The 11,554-nt window shown below is 40.2% G+C and overlaps 1 protein-coding gene across 6 annotated transcripts in view; it reads right to left on the reverse strand.

Moving 5' to 3' along the window:
• The window catches only part of LOC135219088 (tetratricopeptide repeat protein 23-like), a 224,105-nt gene extending 220,563 nt beyond the window's left edge, over positions 1–3,542 (reverse strand). For 5 of the 6 annotated variants that reach the window (XM_064255519.1, XM_064255515.1, XM_064255518.1 and 2 more), the window contains exon 1: positions 3,422–3,542. The gene's annotated coding sequence lies outside the window, so the exon portion shown is untranslated. Of the gene's footprint in view, positions 1–3,361 lie in introns of all 6 variants that reach the window. The other variant, XM_064255516.1, reaches the window with a different exon arrangement.
• Between the last annotated feature and the right edge of the window lie 8,012 nt (positions 3,543–11,554).

Genomic DNA, 11,554 nt, shown 5'->3' on the forward strand with positions numbered 1-11,554 from the left:
GGTAGGCGGGGGGCCCCGAAGGCCCCATGGTTTCAGGCAATATCCTACTAGGTTAGGTTGGTTAGGGGTACATTCCTTACTAGGGTTACGTAGGACTAATATTTCCCTACTAGGTTAGGTTAGGTTACCGTTCCTTTACTAGGTTAGGTTAGGTTCATTTAAGGGGGGTGGGTACGGGGGGGGAGGGGGGGCGAAGCCCCCTGGTCAGGCAATGTTCCCTACTAGGTTAGGTTAGGTTTTAGGTTACATTCCTTACTAGGTTAGGTTAGGCCTTTAAGGGGGGGTACGGGGGGGCGGGGGGGGCGAAGCCCCCTGGTCGGGCAATATTCCCTACTAGGTTAGGTTGGTTAGGTTACATTCCTTACTAGGTTACCGGTTAGGTAAGGTTGGTTAGGTTACATTCCTTACTAGGTTACGTAGTGGACCTTTAAGGGGGGGTAGGGGGGGCGTTAAAGCCCCCCTAAGCCCCCCGGGTCAGGTAATGTTCCCTACTAGGGGGGTAGGTCGTAGGTTAGGTTCGGTTAGGTTAGGTTAATTCCTTACTGGTTAGGTTAGGTTAGGCCTTTAAGGGGGGGTACTGGGGGGCGAAAAAAGCCCACCTGGTCAGGCAAATAATTCCCTACTAGGTTGGTTATTGGTTAGGTTGGTTAGGTTACATTCCTTACTAGGTTACGTTAGGCCTAGGAATATTTCCCTACTAGGTTAGGTTAGGTTACGTTCACCTTACTTAGGTTAGGTTAAGGCCATTTTAAGGGGGGGGTTTTCCCGGGGGTACGGGGGGGCGATTAAGACCCCCCCTGGTCAGGCAATGTTCCCTACTAGGTTAGGTTGGTTAGGTTACATTCCTTACTAGGCTTAGGTTAGGCCTTTAATAGGGGGGGAGGAGGCTAAGGGGGGGTACGTGGGGGCGAAGCCCCCTCCTGGTCAGGCAATATTCCTACTAGGTTAGGTTAGGTTAGGTTGGTAGGTTACATTCCTTACTAGGTTACAATTAGGCCTAGTATTTCCCTACTAGGTTAGGTTATGTTACGTTCCTTACTAGGTTTAGGTTAAGCCTTTGGGGGAAGGGGGGTACGGGGGCGAAGCCCCCTGGTCAGGCAATATTCCCTACTAGGTTAGGTTAGGTTACATTCCTTACTAGGTTAGGTTAGGCCTTAAGGGGGGGCTGGGGGGGGGACGGGGGGGCGAAGCCCCCCTGGTCAGGCAATATTCCCTACTAGGTTAGGTTAGGTTGGTTAGGTTACATTCCTTACTAGGTTACGTTAGGCCTAGTATTTCCCTACTAGGTTAGGTTAGGTTAGGCCTTTAAGGGGGGGGTACGGGGGGCGAAGCCCCTGGTCAGGCAATATTCCCTACTAGGTTAGGTTACATTCCTTACTAGGTTAAGTTAGGCCTTTTAACGGGGGGGTACTGGGGGGCAAAGCCCCCATGGTCAGGCAACATTGCTACTAGGTTAAGTTCCCTACTAGGTAAGGTTACATCCCCTGCTAGGTTAGGTTGGTTTGGTTCTTTAAGGGGGTTACAGAGCCCAACCCCACCCCTGGTCAGGCAACATCCCCTACAAGTTTCATTAGTTTTGTTATATGCTAACCTATGTTTAATTTGGTCTTTTGTATTTATTAAAACAACTATAGGCCCTATTACACATTTACCACCCAGGAACTTAAATCCCCCCCCCCCACCCCCTGGGCCTGGGCCCTTTATATATGTATTTGTATTATTTCATATTTTGAACCCATCCCACATTTACATTTAGTTCCTTAACTACCCATTTACTTTTATTACCCTTAACATTGCCAACTTATCTTGTTAAGTGCTTGTTCATTTACCTCAGCCCACCCTGCCTCAACCAATAGCATCAAAGCATTTTTACTTACTCCACCCCACCTCTCCTACCCTGTTTTCTACGGTCTGGCCTCTGCCACCTCCTAACTGTAGAACTCCAACACTGTTGAATCTGCCGCCATGACATCCACTGCTGCATCTACTTCACGCTCGCCCCAGCCCCTCACCAGGAACTCTTTGCCAACTTCATGTAAACAATTGTTACATGAGTTACAAAGATTTTTCTGCCTTTTTACTCAGGTAATTATGATCGACTAATCGTTTTTTTGCCAGGACCACGGCCTCCTGAGAAAGCAGGTCTTTTGCCCCCATTCAGTTCAACTCCAAGATACGGGAGGAGAATGTATAACTTCGTCGGGTACTTGGCTGTTGCTTATTTCAAGCTGCATTTTGAGGAACCCAAGACCCGCCTCCACGCATTCTTAAAAGCAGCTGCTGCTTTGTACCCTCCACCCCTTTAAGGTAAGCTCCAAACGTTATTCTTAATTATTATGTTTTAGGAAAGTGAGTGTTAGGCTTTCGCCGAAAGTTGCGCCAAGGTATGTTTACTATTCAGTGGGGTGCTGCTAAGACAACTCGTACCTTCCACCTTACCCCGCCCTCCCCCTGTGCGTTACCCCCCACCCCGCCCTCCCCCCTTAGTGAACATATGGCTCCGTGGTGGTTGGGGAATTTAAACATGGCTGGCTGTGTACATCTCCTCACCGTAACGAATACTGGTACCTTCCTGTAGGGAACCGTTCTTCGGTGACTTAGACTATGGCAATTGACATTTTCTATGTTATTTTAGTTGCTTTACAAGGGTTGTAAGGAATATTTTTTTCGTTTGGTTGGAACTAAACTTTAATATACCTTTGAGTTTGGTGTGGCTATTATGTAACTTTCAAAGGTCAATTACTGCTTAGTTACAGCCGGCCGAATGGATATTACTTTTAAATCTTGTACAGTAACTCAAATAACATAGGAATCAGTCAATTGCCATAGTCTAAGCCACCGCGGATTGCTTCTGTAGAAATACCATAATTTTTATGGAAAAAATATTTGTGCAAGTTTGAGTTAGCCTATATAAAAATGTGATTCACAAATTAAGAGGCTTAACTATTTTAAAACAGCCTTAATATCTTTCCATATGACTTAAAACAAAAAAGAATGAGTATTATAATTTGTGCATGCCCAGTGGCCCCCAACCCCCCATCATCAATAGACTCCTAGTTCGTTCCTAGAGGTGGCCGCTGTCGCCACTCGGTCGTTTACTCTTTTTGTACAAATCACCACCATTCACCAATGGTGATACCTAGCTAATTCAGAGTTGGTGAGAAATAAAATTGTCATCCTTGACAATTTTAATCTCCTAAAGTAATCTGATTGTATTAGGTAAGTCTTAGCATTCATTACTGGCTAAATATTGAAAGGTCCTCTTATGAGCAAACCTTAAGCCTCAATCCACATAGCCAATCATTGAACGTCTAGACACTTAGCCTAATTTATGAGAGAGACTTTTTCCATACATGCTTACAACACTCTTTTCTTGACATACGCTTTGAACTGGATTAATACAAGTAATATGTGGTCTTACTTCATCCCATCACAGCTATTACACGGTAAGGTATACACGGCACAGTAAGGCCGAAAGTCCCTTAGCAACGCCTTAGCAACGACAATGAGTTGTAAACAAAACAAACCGACGTCACTAACTGGTAGCGTTTCCTATGCTTCAATTTACATCTGTGAAAACAAATCTCAACAACTAGGTAAGTTTTCATACAAAATTATTTTTTATATATCTAAGACTCCATATATTTCCAATGTTTACTTTTAACTTTAAGGTGCAAAAATTACATGAAAGTGACAAAAATTGTGAGATAAACTGTACTTTTTTTTTTTTTTTTAGTATACTGATCCGACTATGTACCGCATTACTATTATGTTATTTTTGATTAAGCACTACAACTTTTCAATAGTTTTAGTCGACAAACTGTGGCTCAGAACAACAAAAAATAAAATTATTATGCTATTTTGAAATGATAAGGAAAAATAGTAAATAGAAAATCAGTGGAAGAAATTACGATTAACAATATTTATCTTCGACGTATTTTCCGCTTTACAGAAATTTTTCAACAATATCACGACCAAATGAGCAAATAAGGCGAAACATTTAAAATTTATTATAGCATAATAAACTGATCCTGTTAAACAATAACAGGTGCACAGGAACATGGACAAAGAACCAAAATTAACAAAGGTCATTGATTATAAGTTATCAGGATGGTATATTAGCTAAACTCAGGGGGGGCCTAGGGAATGGGCACTTTCCCTCAAGGCACTGATGCCCTTCCCCCCAAGACGTTGTTTGCCTCCTTAGCCTTTGAAATAATAAGAACAATAATAATAACAGCTATAGTAAAATTCACTCCAAGGTGAATCTTATATGGCTTCAAAATGTTCCAAAATGAATGTGCACAAATTTCCAAAAATTTATCAGGGAGGGGTGGGGCCACCTATCCCCAGCTGATAGGGCTCGCTTCGCTCGCCACCCCACCCATACCATAAGTTCTAAACTTTTGCCCCCTCCAAGAAAAATCTGGAATGGCGCCACTGATTAGACTGCATAAAACAAAAGTTGGTGAAGATGCGACAATCGCCTCATAAAGAATATCAATGAAATAACCTACTTAGACCACCGTTTTGTGGTTGTCCAGATTATGTAGAGAATAATTATTAGCCTAAACACCACTCAAAGTAAGTTGGTGGAACACATTAACAACACATAGATAAATGGCCCGTGTTAAAACAACCAATTAAGGAGGTCAAATTATAAAAGGAATACACGTTAGGATAGTCGGAAGTAAACAGTCTTTGGTGAACAGGAAAAGACCTACAAATATCAAGGGAAATAGTTCAGAAGTAGTAATGAAACCATTAAATTACTATAAGACAAGTTAAAATCAAAGATTAAAAGTGTACTACAATAACAAGGAAAGGATTAATCCGTGTACAACAAGGGGTCAAAATAACCATATTATAAAAAAAAGTAATTATAGAAAAAAAAAAATGGATGGTAATAAGACCAACAATATCATCACCATCGTCACCTCCAGTGCTGTGCATTGCGAAAGGCTTTTAAAAAATTCCGCCATTCATGATTGCTCTTTATATTTCACATATCTCCACTCACCTGCTGGTCCCCTTCTCACAGCTATCCCCCGGATATGTCTGGGTCTTCCCACTCTTCCGATGCCCACAGGATCTTGCTGACACGATCAAAATAGTCAAAGGTGGGAGGACGCCCTAGCCCTTTCCTTCTCCCTTTCATCATCTTATCTACGTATAGAACGTCTTTAACATCCCTTAATTATGGAATCATTTCCATATTCTTCTTGACACTTTATCCTTAAATCGACAAAGTCTTTTATAGTTTCGCTGCCCGTGTACCCAACGTCTAAAGATCATATATACCTACTTTAGTCTGATTTCCAGAACTTATTCACCTGCCTATTGTTGAATTTGCCATTTTTAGCCTTTCGCTAAATTCCAACTTGAGAGAATCTGTAATGGATATCATTGTTTCTAAACATCTGACAGAACAGCTTCAAAGATACTGATCCGTTTCCACCTAGTGCTATTTCGCCATTTTGTGCATATTCTGTCCTTTTTTTTTTTTCATAAATCTATTTTGAGTACCATCTCCCTGGATACATGACGCTTTCTATTCGGTCTTCAGCTGATTACGAAAGCATCATTTGAATATTCCAAGTCTATCAACTTTCTATCATTAATATAATAAAAGAACTCCTAATCTATTTCCCCACATTTTTTTTAGTATAAGATCTTTGGAGGGGGCAAACAACCGACGGTATTGGCATACCTTTACAATCATCACCTTCACCCTGGTCACCTTCTTGGGACCTTGGGTTGGACATAAGATTCCAGATCACTGGGATTTATGTTCCTCATTCCATATTCTGCAAATCATTCTAGTTATAAGGTTTCATTTTAGTTTCAAGCTTGGAATCTATTATAAGAACATTCAGGTCTCCATCAGCTCCTGGTAAATCTATCAGATTATCCCCTCATTACCTCACAAAAATGTTCTGCCCAGTAATGCTTTTCTTCTGATATTATACACCCATCCCTCTTTTGACAGAAATTTTCATCTATTCCTTTTCGCCCACAGATACTTCATTAATAATTCCTAGCTATCATTACAGTGCCTATGTAATGATAGCTAGGATAATGTCATTTAGGAATGGCGTAAATATAAGAGAGAGAGAGAGAGAGAGAGAGAGAGAGAGAGAGAGAGAGAGAGAGAGAGAGAATTAGTCACAGGAAGTGTCTTGAACCGTAGCTATATCACGCGCAAAGTTTTAATCTAAGCGCTCCCATAAAAATCTTCATCTGTGACATGACCTTTGCACACTCGCCAACAACTCAACAGTTCCGGTGACGTCATTAGTTCCACCCACAAGGAAAGGAATTAAGTCAATTCATCACACCTAAAGGACGGCGTTCGATAATCTACAACCAATATGAATGACCAACAGGCGGGACAAAAGCTTATCCCCGCCTATTCTAAGTGGGACGTTCTCTTTGTAGAATCTTCGAGAAGCCCAGCAGCGAAGGAGAGCACCAGCTGGGAGGAGAACAGCACGAACTGCCGTCCCGAAAAGAGGTCAGATTTCCCAGAGAGCTGTAGCGGTCAAGAGAAACTTCATTTCTCAATTCGTAGTCCTGATTCTTAAATTTATAATTGTTACTCTATCGTTCTAGTGTGAATGAAGGAAGAAACTTGCACTGCGTCTCATTTAAACACTCCTGAGAGACTCAAACAAATAATAATAATAATTAAGCAAGAAACGATAAAGGATATAAAATAAACCGAACCAAATAAAGAAGAAAAGAAAAAAAAACTTTACACCTATTCCTGACTTGAAGACTTTGTTAATATTATCTGCTCGTCTGTCAAAATATTCTCATCTCCTCTTGATCTTTGTTTAACTTCGTTAACTACACTTGCATATGTTCTATTTTGCGCTCTTCATCTCCTCCCAAAAAAATTTGTAAACATGTAACTTACGCTTCGACAGTAGATGTCCATCAGTATCTCTGCCTTCCATCACGAAGAAAATGAAACCAAGACCATTTTCCTTTGTTCAATATAGTCAACATTAGGGCACTGTATTTAAGAGTAGCCTGCTTTGAGCAATCACTTATTCAAGGTGAATTGACTGGCTAGATGCATGGTGACTTGGGATATGTATATACCTTCTGAGCTGGGTCCCAGCTGGTAGCACCATCTGGATTAGGGCCTTGAGTTTTGGGTATGAATGCTGACTTGTAGGCTTAAAACTCTTCAAGTAAAGCCCAAATCCAAAATTGAAAACTGTGACTTTGTTCAAGATGAGCAACGAAATTCATTAACAGCAGGATGATGGATAGGGAATTTGTTTCCTCGGCTTGAACTTTGGATGCAACTGATAACCTTGGTTAAAACATCAATAAAAAAAAATGGCTGTAAAGAAATAGATAATAAGGAGTCCTTTAAACTTCAAGGGTGACTACCAAACACAGGGGACTTAGCCAGTGCACACAATAAAAAATTTTCTACAGTCTGGGGACTCTCTTCAATACCTTAAATAGTTTTGTGACTAAGCCAACAACATGCCAACTCAGCACTGATACCACTAAAACAGCCATAACTTTTCTCTACCAGAAATAAGATTTGATGCAGAGTAATTCTAACTTAGTCTCCTTAAGAGAAACGAAGTATATATGCAAGAGCTTACCACCCCAAGATCGACACTAGCCAGCCCATTTACCTGTTGCCAGTTATAGTATCCAAACTATATCCTTATTTTCTAACTTGAAATGATGAGGCAACATGACAAAAACATCTCAGATAATTCCTTTAAAAAATAACACTGTACTAATAAGTTATTCAAATGAAAAATTATAATAAATTGTAAAAAAAACTAGTTCCAATCTGGTGAAAATTCATATAGATATCTAGGCAACATTACAATTACAATCTTATTTCATAATTAAAAAGTTAAGAGTTAGAACACACAATACATGGATAACTTTTCTGGGAATTTTACTATTAAGAGTATTATAATCACAAGAATTAATAATTACTATGCAGAATCACAACAAAACCACTTTTGAGTCAGAGTTCACGATGCTGATTGTCGGATTTGACGACTGGTGACATCATAAAGGCAGAAAGATACTCGAGCTTGTGAAAATCTCATTTCGATCCTTTGTGGCAGATGATTCAGAGGTTGGTACCCAACCCATCAAGACGGCCATATTTGACAGTTTCCTTCACTGCCTGTATTTGCCTCTGCCAACCAAGTTACATTTGGTAAAAGCCAAAGAAGAGGTACCCTGTTTAATATTTGCAAAATTTTTGCGTTTGATGCTAGCTAAAGGATCAAACATGGATGTTATACTGTACAGGTTCAAGGAGTGTGTAACAGAAGGTTGGATAACAAGTCAGGAAAGTTTGTTACACAGAGAACTGATAGATTTTGCTTTGGTCTAATACTTGAATGACAGATATATTAGACTTCCTGAAATTAGAATAAAATAAAATAAGGGACATGAATGAATATGTTCCATTTAGCGATGTTCTTCACATTTTTGTTTAATGTCTATATTTTTCCTTCTACATCCAAAGCCTGACAGAGTTGGACTGAAGGATAGTAAGGGGTAACTGTAGGATCAACATATAGTTACCCGGAAACATCACTTCCTTTCTGACTGTCATTTCTTTTTAAAGTTTTGACATGTTGGTTTTGATTTTGAGTACTTTTATCTAGAAAGCCTTCTACCCCTCGGAGTCTAATGGGGATGAATGGTGTCTTGTCACAACTAGCTACCACTATGGGAGAGTTTTAGATATACCCCTTATCTTCAGTGTCCTGAGGATCGTCAGTCCAATGAGATGGGACTCAGATGGTGAGTACAGTATCTTAGTTTTACCAAACCACTGAGCTGATTAACAGTTCTCCTAGGGCTGGTCCGAAGGATCAGATTTTTCATGTGGCTAAGAATCAATTCGTTACTTAGCAATGGGACCTATAGCTTAATGTGGGATCCGAACGACATCGAGAAATGAATTTCAATCACCAGAAATAAACTCCTCTGTTTCTGTGTTGGTAGAACGGGATATTGAACCTGGACCCTGAGGATGGGACTCAGAACTTAGGGAAAAGTTTAAGGCAAAACTTAAGGTAATTGTCTCCCGCCACTCAACCACAACTGTTACTGCGGTTGTACAGGCTGGGAGAAAAGCCATCCAACTCTATCCTCCATATATTCCACGAATGCTGTAACTAGGCAAGTAAGTGTTGTTAGGGGAGTTAATACATCTTTTCTGTGAAGAGAAAATGCCTCTTTACGCTAATAGCTCTAAATCTGACACTGAAATTGGATTTCTTCGTTCGTATGGTGCTTTTACGTTACATGAAACCAGTGGTTATTCAGCAACAGGGACCAACGGCTTTACGTGACTTCCGAACCACGTCGAGAGTGAACTTCCATCACCAGAAATGCGCATCTCTCACCCCTCAATGGAATGCCCGAGAATCGAACTCGCGGCTACCGAGGTGCCACGCCAACACCATACCGACCACGCCACCGAGGCGCTCGGAATTGGATTTGGAGCAATTACCGATGCTGAACCTACATCAAGCTTGCCTAGCTAGCTACTATTCATCATTACAAGAGGATCATATAAACTTTTAGTAGAGTTCAAATTTGGTTTAATTAATGTGTAATAGAGTACAGTAGTGTTTTCGCTCTGTAATGAATTATTGGGGCCGAATTTGAAACGGTCTGAAAATCGTTAATAGAAGAAAGTTAGCATTGACACCCCTATATTTTGATAGAGAAAAATACAAATTTATACAACAGTATGCAAAAAAATACTTGTTGATTATCAGAAAGATTAAATGACAACTAAACAGCATATTTTGTATAACATTATATAAATACTTATTTTTCTTAATCAAATTATATGGGTTTAAATCCTAATTTCCCTACATTAACGACTTCATGGGCGATTCAAATCTGGGCCTTTCTAATTTCTTATGGAGCAAAAATAGCCAGGTGGCCCAACACATGACCCGCAACATCATAGCTACGGTACTCTAGTAAAAATATGTTCTCATTTGCAGTTATTCATAAGTGCGTTACACACCCTCACTTAAAATTCTAAGCATTCATATTGTCGTGAAAAAAGAACACACGCTTTTTTCCCAACGAATTCCCGCCCTTCTTCTCACATTCTAGATTCCATGGATAACCTGGCGGCAAATGGGACAATGCTCCTTTTTCTGTATGTAATGAGAAATGTCAGTTGATTGAGTATGAAACGCAACCCTCACGCACATTATTCCTATAGGCATGTTAAAATTTTTATTTGTCAGTAATATTTGAGCTCTTCTTGTTGCTTTTAGTTGCATCAAAATTCCCTGGTCCGTACGACTGTAAAAGGCAACGCACGTAGAACATCGCCCTCCTTTGACTTCTAGTGATCCTAAGCGACACATCTAGTGGGGGAGCATTCCAACTTGTTTGTACGTGAGTCGTGTGTGAGGGATAAGGAGTTGTCTGTGACCATGCTGTAACTAAAGTAAGTAAACGTAATGCATCTTTTGCATTGACAATCGTCAATCTTTCTAGTGAACTGTTTCGTATTAAATGTGTTGAATCGTGAGTAGAGGGCATTATTTTTGCTGAGAATTAACATTTCATTTTGAGTCCCTTTTGAAGCAGTCACATGTTCGTGTCCTACTGAAGTCTGATTATGTTAAGTGTGTTTAAAGTTTATTTTTGTAATAAAGTTTAAACTTCACATTTTTTCACCATTCAGCTGTCCTTGAGTAAGGGCTGGTAACTATGCTCTTTAGGCTAAATTTATCGGCCATACCACCTGGCCTAGAACCCTTAAACTAAAGTGGTACAATAAATCCCTACATTTTTTGGTCCTTCGAACGACGGATAAATTTAAGTAACCAGTCCCTGATCAACGGCAGTTGTAATATGGTGTTTAATGTGCTCATGCTTGGTCACTCACAACTACCCACCCACCTCCCACAAAACGAGGGAGTAGCGATCGAAATCATTAGAAGGCCCGGCAGGTCTATTTCGAGCATAACCTCAGCAAAGTTGCCCCTTTGGAACTGGCGCTACCATCTCGCTATAGTGTACCTTGGAGGTAACGACCTCGCTCATGATCAAGCGCATGTAGTTTGGTGTAGGTTAAAACAATTGCCAGAATGTGTGCGGTCAATTGCAGTAACTGTAGCTATATGTAATTCAGAAAGAGAATATTCAGAAATGAACTGCTTTAATATAGAACCTGTTAAATATAGTGCGAGAGTGAAAGCATTTAATACACAAGTACATAGATATTGCGCCAGAAATAGATGTTGTGGAGTATGACATTTGCCCATGAATCCTGTGACCTATAGAGTAGGACGAACTGAAGACAGAGTTCATTATGACGCTCATGTATGATAAGTCTTTTTGAATAGGATAATGAAATTGATCCGCAGTGAGCGGGTGCATCAGATAGTTTGGGGAGCTGCCAGTCTAATCTTAAATGTAGCGTAACCTAACGTAAATAAAGAGCGGCGTCATTTTTCTTCTTCCCTTGCTTAGTTGGAATCAATCTTTCCTGTAATGTAACCTTTCTGGTAATCAA

Source organism: Macrobrachium nipponense, chromosome 1 (assembly GCF_015104395.2).
Source record: "Macrobrachium nipponense isolate FS-2020 chromosome 1, ASM1510439v2, whole genome shotgun sequence".
NCBI lineage: Eukaryota > Metazoa > Arthropoda > Malacostraca > Decapoda > Palaemonidae > Macrobrachium > Macrobrachium nipponense.